Source organism: Silene latifolia, chromosome 2, assembly GCF_048544455.1.
Source record: "Silene latifolia isolate original U9 population chromosome 2, ASM4854445v1, whole genome shotgun sequence".
Lineage (NCBI taxonomy): Eukaryota > Viridiplantae > Streptophyta > Magnoliopsida > Caryophyllales > Caryophyllaceae > Silene > Silene latifolia.
This window is the reverse complement of record NC_133527.1, coordinates 114,470,133-114,482,921: the sequence shown is the minus strand read 5'-3', so window position 1 is coordinate 114,482,921 and position 12,789 is coordinate 114,470,133. Positions and strand designations below refer to the sequence as shown.

At 41.0% G+C, this 12,789-nt stretch overlaps 1 non-coding gene across 1 annotated transcript; it reads right to left on the bottom strand.

Annotated features, from left to right (window-relative positions):
- Positions 1-12,461: 12,461 nt before the first annotated feature.
- On the bottom strand, positions 12,462-12,567 carry LOC141644871 (small nucleolar RNA R71). Its single transcript, XR_012544474.1, has one exon. It is a non-coding gene; the product is annotated as a small nucleolar RNA R71 (small nucleolar RNA).
- Between the last annotated feature and the right edge of the window lie 222 nt (positions 12,568-12,789).

Genomic DNA, 12,789 nt, shown 5'->3' with positions numbered 1-12,789 from the left:
ATGTTGTACTTCCGTAGCCTTGCGAAGAACTTGCGAAGGTTCGCGATATGTCCCTCTCTTTCCTTGGATTTGACGATCATGTCATCCACATATACCTCGACTTCTTTATGCATCATGTCATGTAGGAGTGTAGTCGCGGTGCGTTGGTATGTAGCTCCGGCGTTGATCAATCCGAACGGCATTACTGTATAGCAATAGGTTCCCCATTGGGTGACGAACGCGGTCTTATGCATGTCTTCCATGGCCATTTTGATTTGGTTGTAACCCGCATATCCATCCATGAAGGATAGTAATGCGTGGTCTGCAGTATTGTCTACCAATATGTCAATGTGAGGTAGAGGGAAGTCGTCTTTTGGGCTCGCTTTGTTCAAATCCCTAAAGTCAACACAAACTCGGATTCTCCCATCCTTTTTGGGTACGGGTACTATGTTAGATACCCAGTCAGAATACTCGGAAACTTTGATGAACCCGGCTTTGAATTGCTTGTCAACTTCTTCCTTAATCTTTAGAGCCCACTCTGTTCTCATTCGTCGAAGCTTCTGTTTCACAGGTTTGAAACCTGGCTTAATCGGAATCCTATGTTCGGCGATATCTCTGTCGATCCCTGGCATGTCTTTGTAGGACCAAGCGAAAACGTCTTTGAATTCATTTAGGAGGTCTATGAAGTCGGCCCGTTCGGTAGAGCTCAAGGTAGTCCCTGTCCTAAGTTCTTTGGGTTCTAGTTCAGTTCCTACATTGATGGGTTCGGTGTCCTCAATTACAGGTCCCCCTTCCCCTTCCTGTAGTATTTCTTTGGCTACGTAGGGAGGTATTTCGGTCAAGTCTGGGTTTTGGTCATCCTCAGTATCATCATAAACAGAATTGCACTCAAAATAACGCAAAGAGTAAGCAGAACCTGATTTATTCATATTAAGATTTGAGTAAAGTTGAAACAAATGAGCCAACTGATCGATGGATAGTGGCGGCAAAGGGACGATAATGGTGGGGCATTTCCGAACTACTGTGACTACTTGAAAATAAGCTAGGAGAAACGAGGGGAGTGGGGGTGACGACAGGAGTAGACTCTCTAATGACTCCTCTAGACTCTGATCCTGACTCCGACTCCGACTCTGATTCGAACTCGTCGTCTTCTGGTTCTTCTTTGAACATCTCTCCTTCTCCAGTGGTGAGCTTGAAGAGTCTTCCTTGATTGTTGGTCCATTCGATTGATTTCCTCCACCCTTTCTGCTGCTTTGTGTCGATTTCTGTGATCAAGGCGGTGGGGTTGAAGCGATCGTCTTGAAGTATCGTAGTAATGATCTCATCCTGCGTGGCCCTAATAAATCGGTCCTCTCCAAATAGGAGGCTAACAGCTTGCTCGTCTAAGCAAGGTGCTTGACGGGTTTTGACGGTAGGAACCGTTTCTGGAGGAATGAAGTAGCAATCGTGAAAGATCTCGATTCCGGCCAACTTCCTCTCGAGATAATGCCAAGGTTCGGGAAATCCATGAAAGAGCTCCGAACTTCCTTCTTGAACGAAGTATCCATTCAAGGTAGGGAGATATGGCCTCATTTGGACTCCCACGTGCTTGCGGTTTTGGACTTGGGCCAGCATTTCGAGGACCTCCTCTTTTGTGGGTTTGTACCCTAGTCCAAGTGGTATCCTTGTTGAGTTGCCTTCCTTATGTGGTGCGAAGGTATTCTTCCGAATTGGGTTCAAAGGCATTCCAGGGAAGTATCCCTGGGACTTGAGTATGTGGTTGACCACTAAGTTAGAGTAGGGATTATAGTATAAGGGTGCCAACTCACTTTCTATGACATTTACACTTTGGAAGCCCCCAAGTTCGTATATGGGATCCGCAAGGACTTGATTATTCGATTGCTTCTCGATTATGGCCTTGATGGGTGACGAAGTGATCGTCACAACTTTGTCATTTAGTGGGATCTTGATCTTTTGATGAAGGGTGGACGTTACCGCTTTGGAAGCATGAATCCAAGGCCTTCCCAGAAGTATGTTGAACGAAGCTTCGATGTCCACTATTTGGAAGTTGACTTTTCGTTCGATAGGTCCCGTGGCTATGGTTAGGTTAGCAAGTCCTACCACTTTTCGTCGTGTACCGTCATATGCGCGTACACCCTGATTGGTGGGAGTCCAGTCCGACTCTTTCATGCCTAGTTTGTATGCCGTTTTGAGGGGTATGACGTTGACCGCGGAGCCATCATCTACCAAGGTCATAGGCACATTCTTCTTTAGACAGATGACGGTGATGTATAGAGCAAGGTTGTGACTAACGCCAAAAGGTGGCAAGTCTTCGTCTGAGAAAGTAATAGGATTACTTAGCTTCGGTGATTCTTGGAAGACCAAGTTGACTACATCTTCGGGAGTAGAGTTATGTGCCACATTTAGTTTGGCCAAAGCTTGCAGTAAAGCTTGGCGATGCGGAAATGAGCTTGCCACTAGTTGCCAGACTGAAAGATCAGCCTTGGTTTTCTGTAATTGCTTGAGCAAATGATCAGTGGGGTCATCTTCGTTGTCATTTGGTGTGATGACATTGGTTGGACCGTTTTGAGCGGTGTTTTGGTATGGACGACCCGAACGAGTTAGGTGATCTACATCTTGGTCTTTGCCATTTTGGACTATTTCCTTGACTACGGAGTTTTCAATGAGATACTCGTCCTCATCATCATCGGCCCAAACCCCGTTGATTGCAGCTAGTTCTCTCATTCTTATGATGTCACTTTCTAGTTGTATGATTTGATCGACTAGCTTGTCGACCACGGCGACTACTTCTTGCATAGTAGCATTTTGAGAGAAGATCAATGGTACACGTTCTTTAGGCGTTGCATTGGGATTGCGCAAGGTTGTTATCATGTTTTCTAGTTCCCACACTTGCCTATCTACACTCCTTGCCCATGCGATGAAGTCGGAAATGGTAGGGGAGATGGTAGAGTAGAGTCTTTCTTTCTCAATTGCATGAATTTCATTTTCGGTGGGAGAAATGAGATGTGAGCAATCTAAGGTAGATTCATCACTTGTAATCACTAGAACTCCAAGAGGATTCTGAGTGTTGTTGGGTTTACCTCCCGGTGGTATTGGGAGTCGGCCATCTTCAATCATATCCTGAAGCACATGTTTCAACTTGTAGCATTTTTCCGTGTCGTGCCCCTTGCCTCTATGGTATTCACAGTATGAACTTTCATCCCAGAACTTAGACTTTCTTTCGGGTTCGGGAGTAGGTCCAATGGGTTGGAGTTTACCTTGCTTCATTAGCCTTTTTAGAGCGTTGGAGTATGTATCCCCAAGGTTTGTGAACTTCCTTGGTGGGCTAGTTTTCTTGGATGGCTCGAGAAGGTTAACTTCGTCGGTCTTGTTAGTAGAGCCGTATGAACGACTTGTGGACCCTTGATATCCTCGACCTACCGTTTTGGACAAGAGTCCTTTGCGGATGTCATCTTCAATTCGTGTCCCTAACACGGTTAAGTCTTTAAAAGTCTTGATATTTTGATATTTCAAATGGTTGGCATATATGGGTTTGAGATTGTCCACGAATTTCTCTACAAGAGTAGCCTCATCCGGGCGTTCAACTAGTTGGGTACTAGTCTTCCTCCACCTACTTAGAAAGTCGGTGAATCCTTCCTTGTCATTTTGGGTAAGAACCTCTAGAGTGCGCATGTTGACTTGGATCTCGGCATTATCTGCGTATTGTTTTGAGAACTCGATGGCGGCGTCCTCCCAAGTAGCGACCTTTTTGTGATCTAAAGTGTAGAACCATTGCTTCGGGATGGTGTCAAGAGATGAAGGAAAGATCCTTAAGAACATCTCGGGTTTGATGCCTTTGATAGACATGTAGTCCTTGAAAGCTCGGATGTGGTTCAAAGGGTTCTCGTGCCCCTTGAACTTAGGGATATCCGTCATGCTAAAGTTAGTGGGCAATTTGGAATTGACGGCTTCATACTTACGATTGTTCTCCCTGTAAATGTCATCCCCCTTAAGGTACATCAATTGCTCCTCTAGGTATTGGAGTCTTTTCTCAGCTGCGGTTGTTCCTAGGACAGGATTCTCATCTTTAGACTCGTCATCGGAAAATTGTAGTACTTCACCTTTAATGGGAGGCAACTTTCCCTCTACATCAAAGATACGGCCTTCGATAAGCTCAAGGCGGTCATAGGTTTGTTCTTGAGTAATTTGCATTTGGGTTATCGCGGCTAGGATTCGATCATTACTTTCTTGAATTTGCTGGAGGTTCGTATCATCACTTGACCCAGGCATCTTGGAAACTGGACAAGAGATCGGCGACGAATCAAAACACGATCGACCATTCTATCACACTTTCTAAAAGAGGAAAAGACTTGACTCATGAAGTGGGTGTGTGCCACTTGTGTTGAGTGAGTTTTGAAGAAAGACAAGGTCTTTGAAAATGTGTGTCCTAGTCAACTGTAGTGTAGTTGTAGGAGTGGACTCGAAGTGAGATTTTGAAATGGGCTTGTGGCCCGAATTTTGACATGACAAACGGACAGAGTTTTGACCGGATTTTGCGCTAATTAAAGGCCTACTTTTTCGAAATTTTTGATTGAAATTTGGGTTTTGATTTTTTGAAAATTCGTCATGGTTTTGTTTAGAAGTGGTGATCACGTAGGGTTTACACATTTATACAGGCATTATAACGGGATGCTGAGTGCATTTAGAAGGGTTTTGGTTTAAAGGGTAGGTTGCCATACCGAACCATCAAACCCGAAGTCTGTGGAGAGGCTCGTGCCAAATAAGAGTAAGGCCGATTCCTAGTCCATTTCCTCAAGTAGTGAAGGCCCTTGATACAAACAAGAGTAAGCATCATGGTATGGATGACGTCAATCGCTATCCATCCTTAGGCCCAAATAAGAATTAGGACCGTTTAGACGGGACGATTGGTCGAATGGGTTGGGTTGGGCCTAGGAAGGCCGAATTAAACGGTCTAGGAAGACCGAGTTATGAAAACCGATAATTGTCTTGTACAAACTTATTCCCTAACCTTGTTCGAGTTTCACCCTAGCTACACGTAAGTGTATATCCCAATGAGTCGCCAAGCGTGGACAGCGGGCCGCCCACGGGGGCGCTTGGTGAAGGGGCTCGAAAACAAGCGTTTGCATTTTGTATGGAGTCGCCACCAATTTTTATGGGAAATTGGAACCGTTCGAATACCTCATGTCATGTCAAGACATAAAGTAGTGACATGAACACTAAGCAATCGTTACCCTTAGCATTCTATGTCTAGAATGACTCTCGTGGATGCCAATGAACACGGGTGCTCACGGAGATCTGGAGTAAGGGGTGAGGGTACGTATTAGGAAGCTCTTTTGATCGAACACCTAATCCCGCCCGCCTCGATAGCGGCCTCTACTAATGATTAGGGAGTTTATTCGTACTTGATATATCGTCGGCTATATGCATGCAATGCAACATCCAAGCTTTAATCCTAACATGTGAGAATTAATACTAAGTCGGTTGACACGTAATTAGCATACAATTGGGTCGAAGTTGGGTTTTAAGATTGATTTACATGTGAGAACATACAAGAAATAGGATAAATACAATAGCGATAAATTACAATAATGAAAATTACAATAATTACATTGGAGACAGGTGATTTATGTCGAAAATACCGCTAAAACGGATAATTTGATAAAAAAGAATAAAAGAATAAAAGGATAAAACACGACAGATCAGAAGGTGATAATACGAATAATAGTTAGTTTATACATAATCTAAACAAACTAGGTCAAGGCAGAAACGGAATTGGGGACGTAAATCACCCTGGAACAAAGCAAAGAGACATCTGCGCCCTTTGGAAGAGGCGCAGCAGTTGCTGCGTCTGTTCCAAGGGTGAGTTCTGGCTGTGAAGCCGGAACTGCAAATCGTTAATATTAATTGGTAAATTAATGGACTGATTATGATTTTTGACTCGGATGAAAGTGATTAATGAATTATTTACATATGAATTAGGTCATAAAAACAGTAAAACATGAATGAGACGGATTAATTATGTGAAGGGTCGATGTTAATGAATGAACAAACTAACAAACGATTAACTGATTAAACTAAACATGATGAATTGATGACGAATTAGTGATGAACAATAAATAAACAGATGCAAATTTATCAACAACGAATCCCAGAAACTCAATATGAACGAATTGAATTTCTAAAACTCGAATTGAATTTACTGACGAAAACCCGCAAATATGAATTATAAGGGATTTAAGTCGGTTTTATGGCGATTTAAACATGTTAATGGTGATGGTTAATATACATATGAATTATCAAACTATCATGTGAACGAATTAATGATTTAACAAACAAGAGAAATTAATTTGATACGAATTACGAGAGGACGGAGGAAGAAGAAAAGAAGCAGGAATCTGCTGGCGGCCTCACGAAGAGGCGCGAGCAGGCGCTGCGCTCCTTCGAAGAGAGGCGATTGCTGCGTCTTTTCTCGACGTCGTCACCGGAAATCCAAAAAAAGGTTTTAAAGATGGTTTTGAAATCGGTTTTAGTGGTGCTTTCGACATAAACCTTACAATTGTTATACAATAATTAAAAATACAATAAATAAAGGGAATATACACCCTCAGACTTACATGTTGACGGAACGAGAAGAACTAAGAAGATCGATTAGTGATGCTCGACGCGAACGTAAGGAAAAAGTGCCCTCGAAAGAGGAAAACGATTTAACAAGTTGATTAATTAGATTGATTGAGTGTAGTGGTCAAATTGGTCGGTCATGCAACGGAGAGGCTGGTACCCGGAAAGATCCGAGCTTACGTGGTCGGAAGTCCAAGCACGTAGGCGCCAATTAGTAAGAACGAAGTCTAGAATGCAAAGGGAGAAGAGAAGGGCGGACACTCGCGTGAGAAATATGAGGAACGAAAGCTCCTATTTATACTAATCACGTGAAGGAATAGGGTTTCGGAGACTCTTTGGAAGTGAATCTCGGAAAGATATAAAAAAAGATACGTAAATCATGCAAAGAAGGGCCTGGGAAGAGGCGCAGCAGCCACTGCGTCTCTTGGAAGAGGCGCAGCACCTGCTGCGTCTGTTCCCAGGAGGTTTCCTCCTGTTTAAGAAAGATTTCCGTGCTTAAGTTATGGTAGGACGGATTTAATTCGATTATCTTTTGAATATTACGGGATATTGTTTGCCAAAAGATAAAATTTGATAAATATGGAATAGAAATATCCGGAACATTCCAGAACATTCTGACTCGGGATTTAACAGCTATCAGAAAATGGAGACGGTTTTTGACCCGGACTCCGAATGTACTCTAACTACTGCCAAAACGACCGTATCGGCACGTAGATGACAACTAAGAGGTTGACGTTTAATATTTGAGCAATCACTTGACGATAATCTTACGAACTGTCACTAATCGTTCCGCGAATCAAACATGCGGCCCAATCATCACCGGGTGGTTTGCGAGGGGTGCAGAAACGAGGTGTCTACACACAAATAATTATTTAACAATAAATATCTCATACTTGTCTTATGCAGATGAATATTTCATTTTATAATTTAATATGCCGGTTAAATAAAATATAACAAGCGATAAAGAATAATTTATGTTATGTGAATTACGAGACGGAAATTTAAATAAATCGAATAACCCGAAGTGGGCACCATAAGTACCATAATACATGTGGCCCAAGCATAATATATATATATATATATATATATATATATATATATATATATATATATATATATATATATATATATATATATATATACACATGTGTACCAGCCCAATTGAGGAAGTATAACAAGTCCAATGGGTAAAGCATAGCAAGTCCATTAGATGCAACCAAGTAAGTCCAATGGTTGGGGCTTAGCAAGCCCAACCACTTAAACCACAAAAACCCAACTATTTTAACCTAAGTAGCCCAACTAAATTAACATGTAAATGAAAGATGTTTAACGAGTTATGTAGTGTAAATCACGAGTCGAGAATTTAAATATTTCAACCTATGTAATTGGCGCCAAACCCAAATGCACCATAGCTAAATAACGAGATGAGTACATGAGCCTATTTGAGACGTAAATTTAAATAATTAAATGACGGGACTTAATAAATATAAATCATGAGAGGGAGGTATGTATATGAACCATGTTTAACGGATTGCGTTTTATAAAACTTGAGACGAAAATTAATTATTTAAAATAACCCGAGCCTACGCTACGAGCACCCATAATCACGGCTCCAAGAACCAGTTTGGGCAACCCATAACACGACCCAACAACAGCCACTCGACTACCCGCATCCAACCCTACGCAAAGTACCCAGTACACCCACCCAAACACTTATACGCGGCGTCAACAACCTGCAAAACAGCCACAACAATTGTGCTGAGTACGGCCTCGTCGAGCACTCTGACACGAGACTTCAAGGCATACACAGGATGAACTCCAAAAGGTGGTATAAAATCACAAATCCTAAAGAACTCCACATGCCATAACAAAGTATAGACTTTGTAAAAGATGGGCCTTCAATGTGAAGATAACATGGAAAGATATATGGATATCTATATACCATGGCTGGCAACAACTATAGATTGATATCATGTTATTGACTATAATAAAATCTAATTACAGCAGTATGCTTAAGTTAAATAGGATTAACCTAGCAAAATACTACCACTCATATGATGAGTTTTGGTAGATGATTGTGAAAAACACTTTTTCTTATTGGAATTGTGTAAGATGGAGTGTTTGACACATCATGTGAATTTTACGTCATCAGAGTGAGCTAGGAAGATGTGAAAGTTTCAAATTGGTTCAAACGAGTATCTTAGAGTTGAAATATGTGTTCTCAATAAAGTAACTCAAACGGTTTGATATCCTTTGAAACAAAGATTCAAATGTAATATGTACAAGAAGACTAGTGGGAGTGCAATACACTTTATGGTTTAGTATGTAGATGATATATTTTCTCTTATGCAACAATACATTTTGTTTTAGTCTATGAGACTTAATAATAAAATTGTTTATTGTGTGCTCGTATGACGAGCAAATACTGATCTAGTTCTAGTGATTGTCACTTGAGAGCCATCTAGGAAATGATTATGTGTGCTTGAGAAGCATTGAGAATCATTTATGAGATGGAAGTTGTGATAAAGTGAACGATTTTATTTAGACAAAGTTGGTTCTTGATCTTTATCTGGATACATTTTGTTTACATGAATGAAATTGTATGTTGGAATGGTTTTAAGCACAACGTAAGGACCAATATTATAACTAAAGTAAGTGTCTAATTGCTTGTGAAACAAGAACAAAGTGTTTGGTTTAAGAATCAAACACACACTTGACTTTGATGATTATGAAGCATTTTTTGGTTCTTATGAATTATTTAACAGTTTATCTTATTGAAAAGGTAAATTGTGCATTTGCAAGATTATAACCGATGCAATAGTTGCAAGATTATAATTAGTAAATAATTAGTATCATTTGTACTCATACTTTTATCTTATATTTAACTCGATTTTGTGCGATTTAATTGTCTAATAGCTCATTTTACTCATTATTTACTAATTATTAGTTTTATTATAATAATTGTGAATAAATGTTATTTTGTTGGAATTTGATATTGTTCTTCACCGTTTTAATTTTGTAGGTAGTGAGTGATTAAGGAATAAAGACGGAACGAATAAGACGGATACAAGTAAATGAAGACGGGGACACGTAGTTAAATTTTGGTTGAATTGTGTGCAAAAAAGTTCAAAGTTGGACTTTTGTTTCACCAGAACCCACCCCTTCCCTTTCGTCTTCTTCACCTTCACTGTAAAATACAAAGCCACCATCATCAATCAACCATTCATTCACCAACAGCAGCAGCAACATCCCGCATTTCAAACAACCGTCCCCTGCTCCGTCACCAGCCTCGAATTCGCCACCCATATTCGTCCTAATTCCTGTGCATTCATCCGCCATTACCATCATCATCGAGCTCCCTTTCACCATCATCATCATCACGCACCAACCTAACTCTATTATCACCATCCTTCATTCACCTTACATCCAGTAATCACCATGGCTCGTGAAACCCGTCATCACCACCAAGACAACCGCCTGCTCCTCTGCCTCGCACACCTTCATCAACAGCCCCACCTCCATCACCGTTCTCCAACTCCATCGTCATTGACCATCACAAGCAGCAACAACATCGACAACCACCATCGAATTCACACATCTTCGAACTCGGAATCGAAACCGAGTTATTTTGAAATTAATATTGCTCTCCCAGACGGCCCACCGACTACCGCCCTCACTACCGGCTGGGAATACATGCTGATACGTGCATTTTATATAGCCTTTTTAGTCTTATTTTGCACGTATTTCTATGCACTTTTGTACTGTTTTGTATTGTAATATGCCCCGAATTGGCTACTTTGGTTTGTTTTGTCTGAATTGCAGAAATAAACCTGAAAGTGGTGAAACCGTACTCTTTTCGTTCTATTTTGCATGCATATTGAGGAGACAGGAATGTTAGAGCGAGATTATGCCTGGATTTGCGTGGAAGGGTGGTCAACGGAGCAGTCAAGACGAGTTTGAAGCTGACTTGGAGGAAGAACACTCAATCGAGAGGTATTTTGCATCGATCGAGTGGTTTTGTGAGTTGAAGAGTTCGATCGAGTGGTTTTCTGTGCTCGATCGAAATGCTGGATATTGGGTTTCCTCGATCGAGTGATCTTTTTACTCGATCGAGAGGATTAGCTGCTGAAGACCTCGATCGAGTGGTTTTATATCACTCGATCGAGAGGTTTTGGATTTTAGACGGGCTTAATTAACCCGTGTTATGTTATTTCGTGATGGACTTTGTTTTGTCTATTTAAGCCTTGCTAATTAGGTTATTAATTACGTTTTGACTCATCTTTAGAACGCCACTTTACTCTCTTAATTTCTCTCTAATACTTTCTACTGTAACTTTGCTCTTCAATCTCTTGCTTGGATTTTGGTTTGTTCTTTACGCCGGATCACTTGTGATTGTAATCTCTCTTCCTTATTAATCTTAATCTCGTTATTTATTGCTTTAATTTCTTATTTCTCTCTTGATTAATTTCTGCTCTAATTAGTTTATGCTTAATTACTATTATTGCATCATGTCTTTCATTAGTTTATTCATCATCATTATTATTGACAACATTAGTAATATGAGTAGCTAAATCCTTCCATGTTGGAATTAGGGAATCCATGGTAGAATTGTGACGATGTAGCGAATAGGCTAGATGATTTAATTGTGAGAATATGTACCCATGACAATTTAATTATAATACCAACTTAGTTGAGTGCACGCTTCTAAGTTACTTTTAATCTGGTTAAATTTACTCCTAGATCGGAAGATTGGACTAAATAGACCTGCTATGAACAATAGACTACCTTGACGAGGACAGAAGTTAAGTTAGTGGAAATCTAGGATAGAAAGTGGACCGGAAGGACCTTTCCTGTATCCGTCTCATAGTAGATTATCTAGGCTATTTAATTTGCAGCTGAGTCAATAAACTACCACGGTGAACCGAAATCCTGACATGTTCTCTCTCACTTGATCATCTTTATTATAATTTCTGTCTTTTATTGCTCTCTCTTTATCGCTCTTTCCTTGAAGCTTTTATTAGTTTAGATAACCAAAATTCAAACCCCCATTTCTGACCAAATAGACGGACCCTTAACAGATATCTTGCCTCCCTGTGGAGATCGACCCGACTTCCCTAGCTATATTAGTTAGTGACCAGTTGGTTATTTTTGGTAGGTACACGACTAGCCTGTCAAATTTTGGCGCCGTTGCCGGGGAGGCAATAGCCCTATCTGTTCTTGTTTTCATTTATTTTTATCCGTATCAGGGAATTTTTATTCCTTGAGGCAGTTCTCATTTATCTCTTTCGGTCTTGTGTATGCCTGGTTAACAGTCGATTTAGTTCCGGTGATTCGGAGCGTAAAGACTGTTTCGGCATAGACTCCGTCTGCAAAGAGAACTTCGAAAGGAAGACTTGAGTACTTTCGAGCCCGAGCTACAACACTTTTGATTTGCAGAAGACCAGTCTTTTGAAGAAGACAATCTCATTTCTGCCAACAAGCCAGTAAAGATGCCTAACATTGCAAGTCACTCGGAGCCCAAAGCATCTCTATTCCTAAAGGTTTCAATCTCCAGACTGAGGATGGTAACACTTTCGATATCCGTCCGTCTTACATAAATCTGGTGGAGAGAAATCTGTACCGAGGTGTGGCGGGTGAAGATCCGCGAAAGCATATGGAAGTCTTTACTGACTATTGCTCCACTATTCCCACTACAAATAGAGTAACACAAGACAAGATAAAGGAAGTACTTTTTCCTTTTTATCTGACTGAATCAGCCCGTGAGTGGCTGACTGATCTTGACCGGACTGCTGTTGGCATCACCAATTGGGAGACTCTCGCACTTGCCTTCTACAAAAGATACTTCCCTCCACAACGCACTAATCAGCTGAGGGGTAAGATTACTAGTTTCAAGCAGACACCTGATGAAACTTTCTATGAAGCTTGGTGTCGGTTCAAGAAGTTGGTGAGGTCTCTTCCTCACCATGGTTTTGATCAGTGGTTTTTGTGCAACCAGTTTTACAATGGGTTGTACGATGACCACAGAGCTATACTTGACGCCTCATCCAACGGGAGATTTCAAAAGAATATTGATGATGATAAGGGATGGGGCATTATTGAGGAGATGGAGACCCATTGTGCTGAATATGGGAACCCACATGACGGTATTCGAACGGTCCATTCGGTTGATAAGGCAGTCGTGGCTCAGCTGGA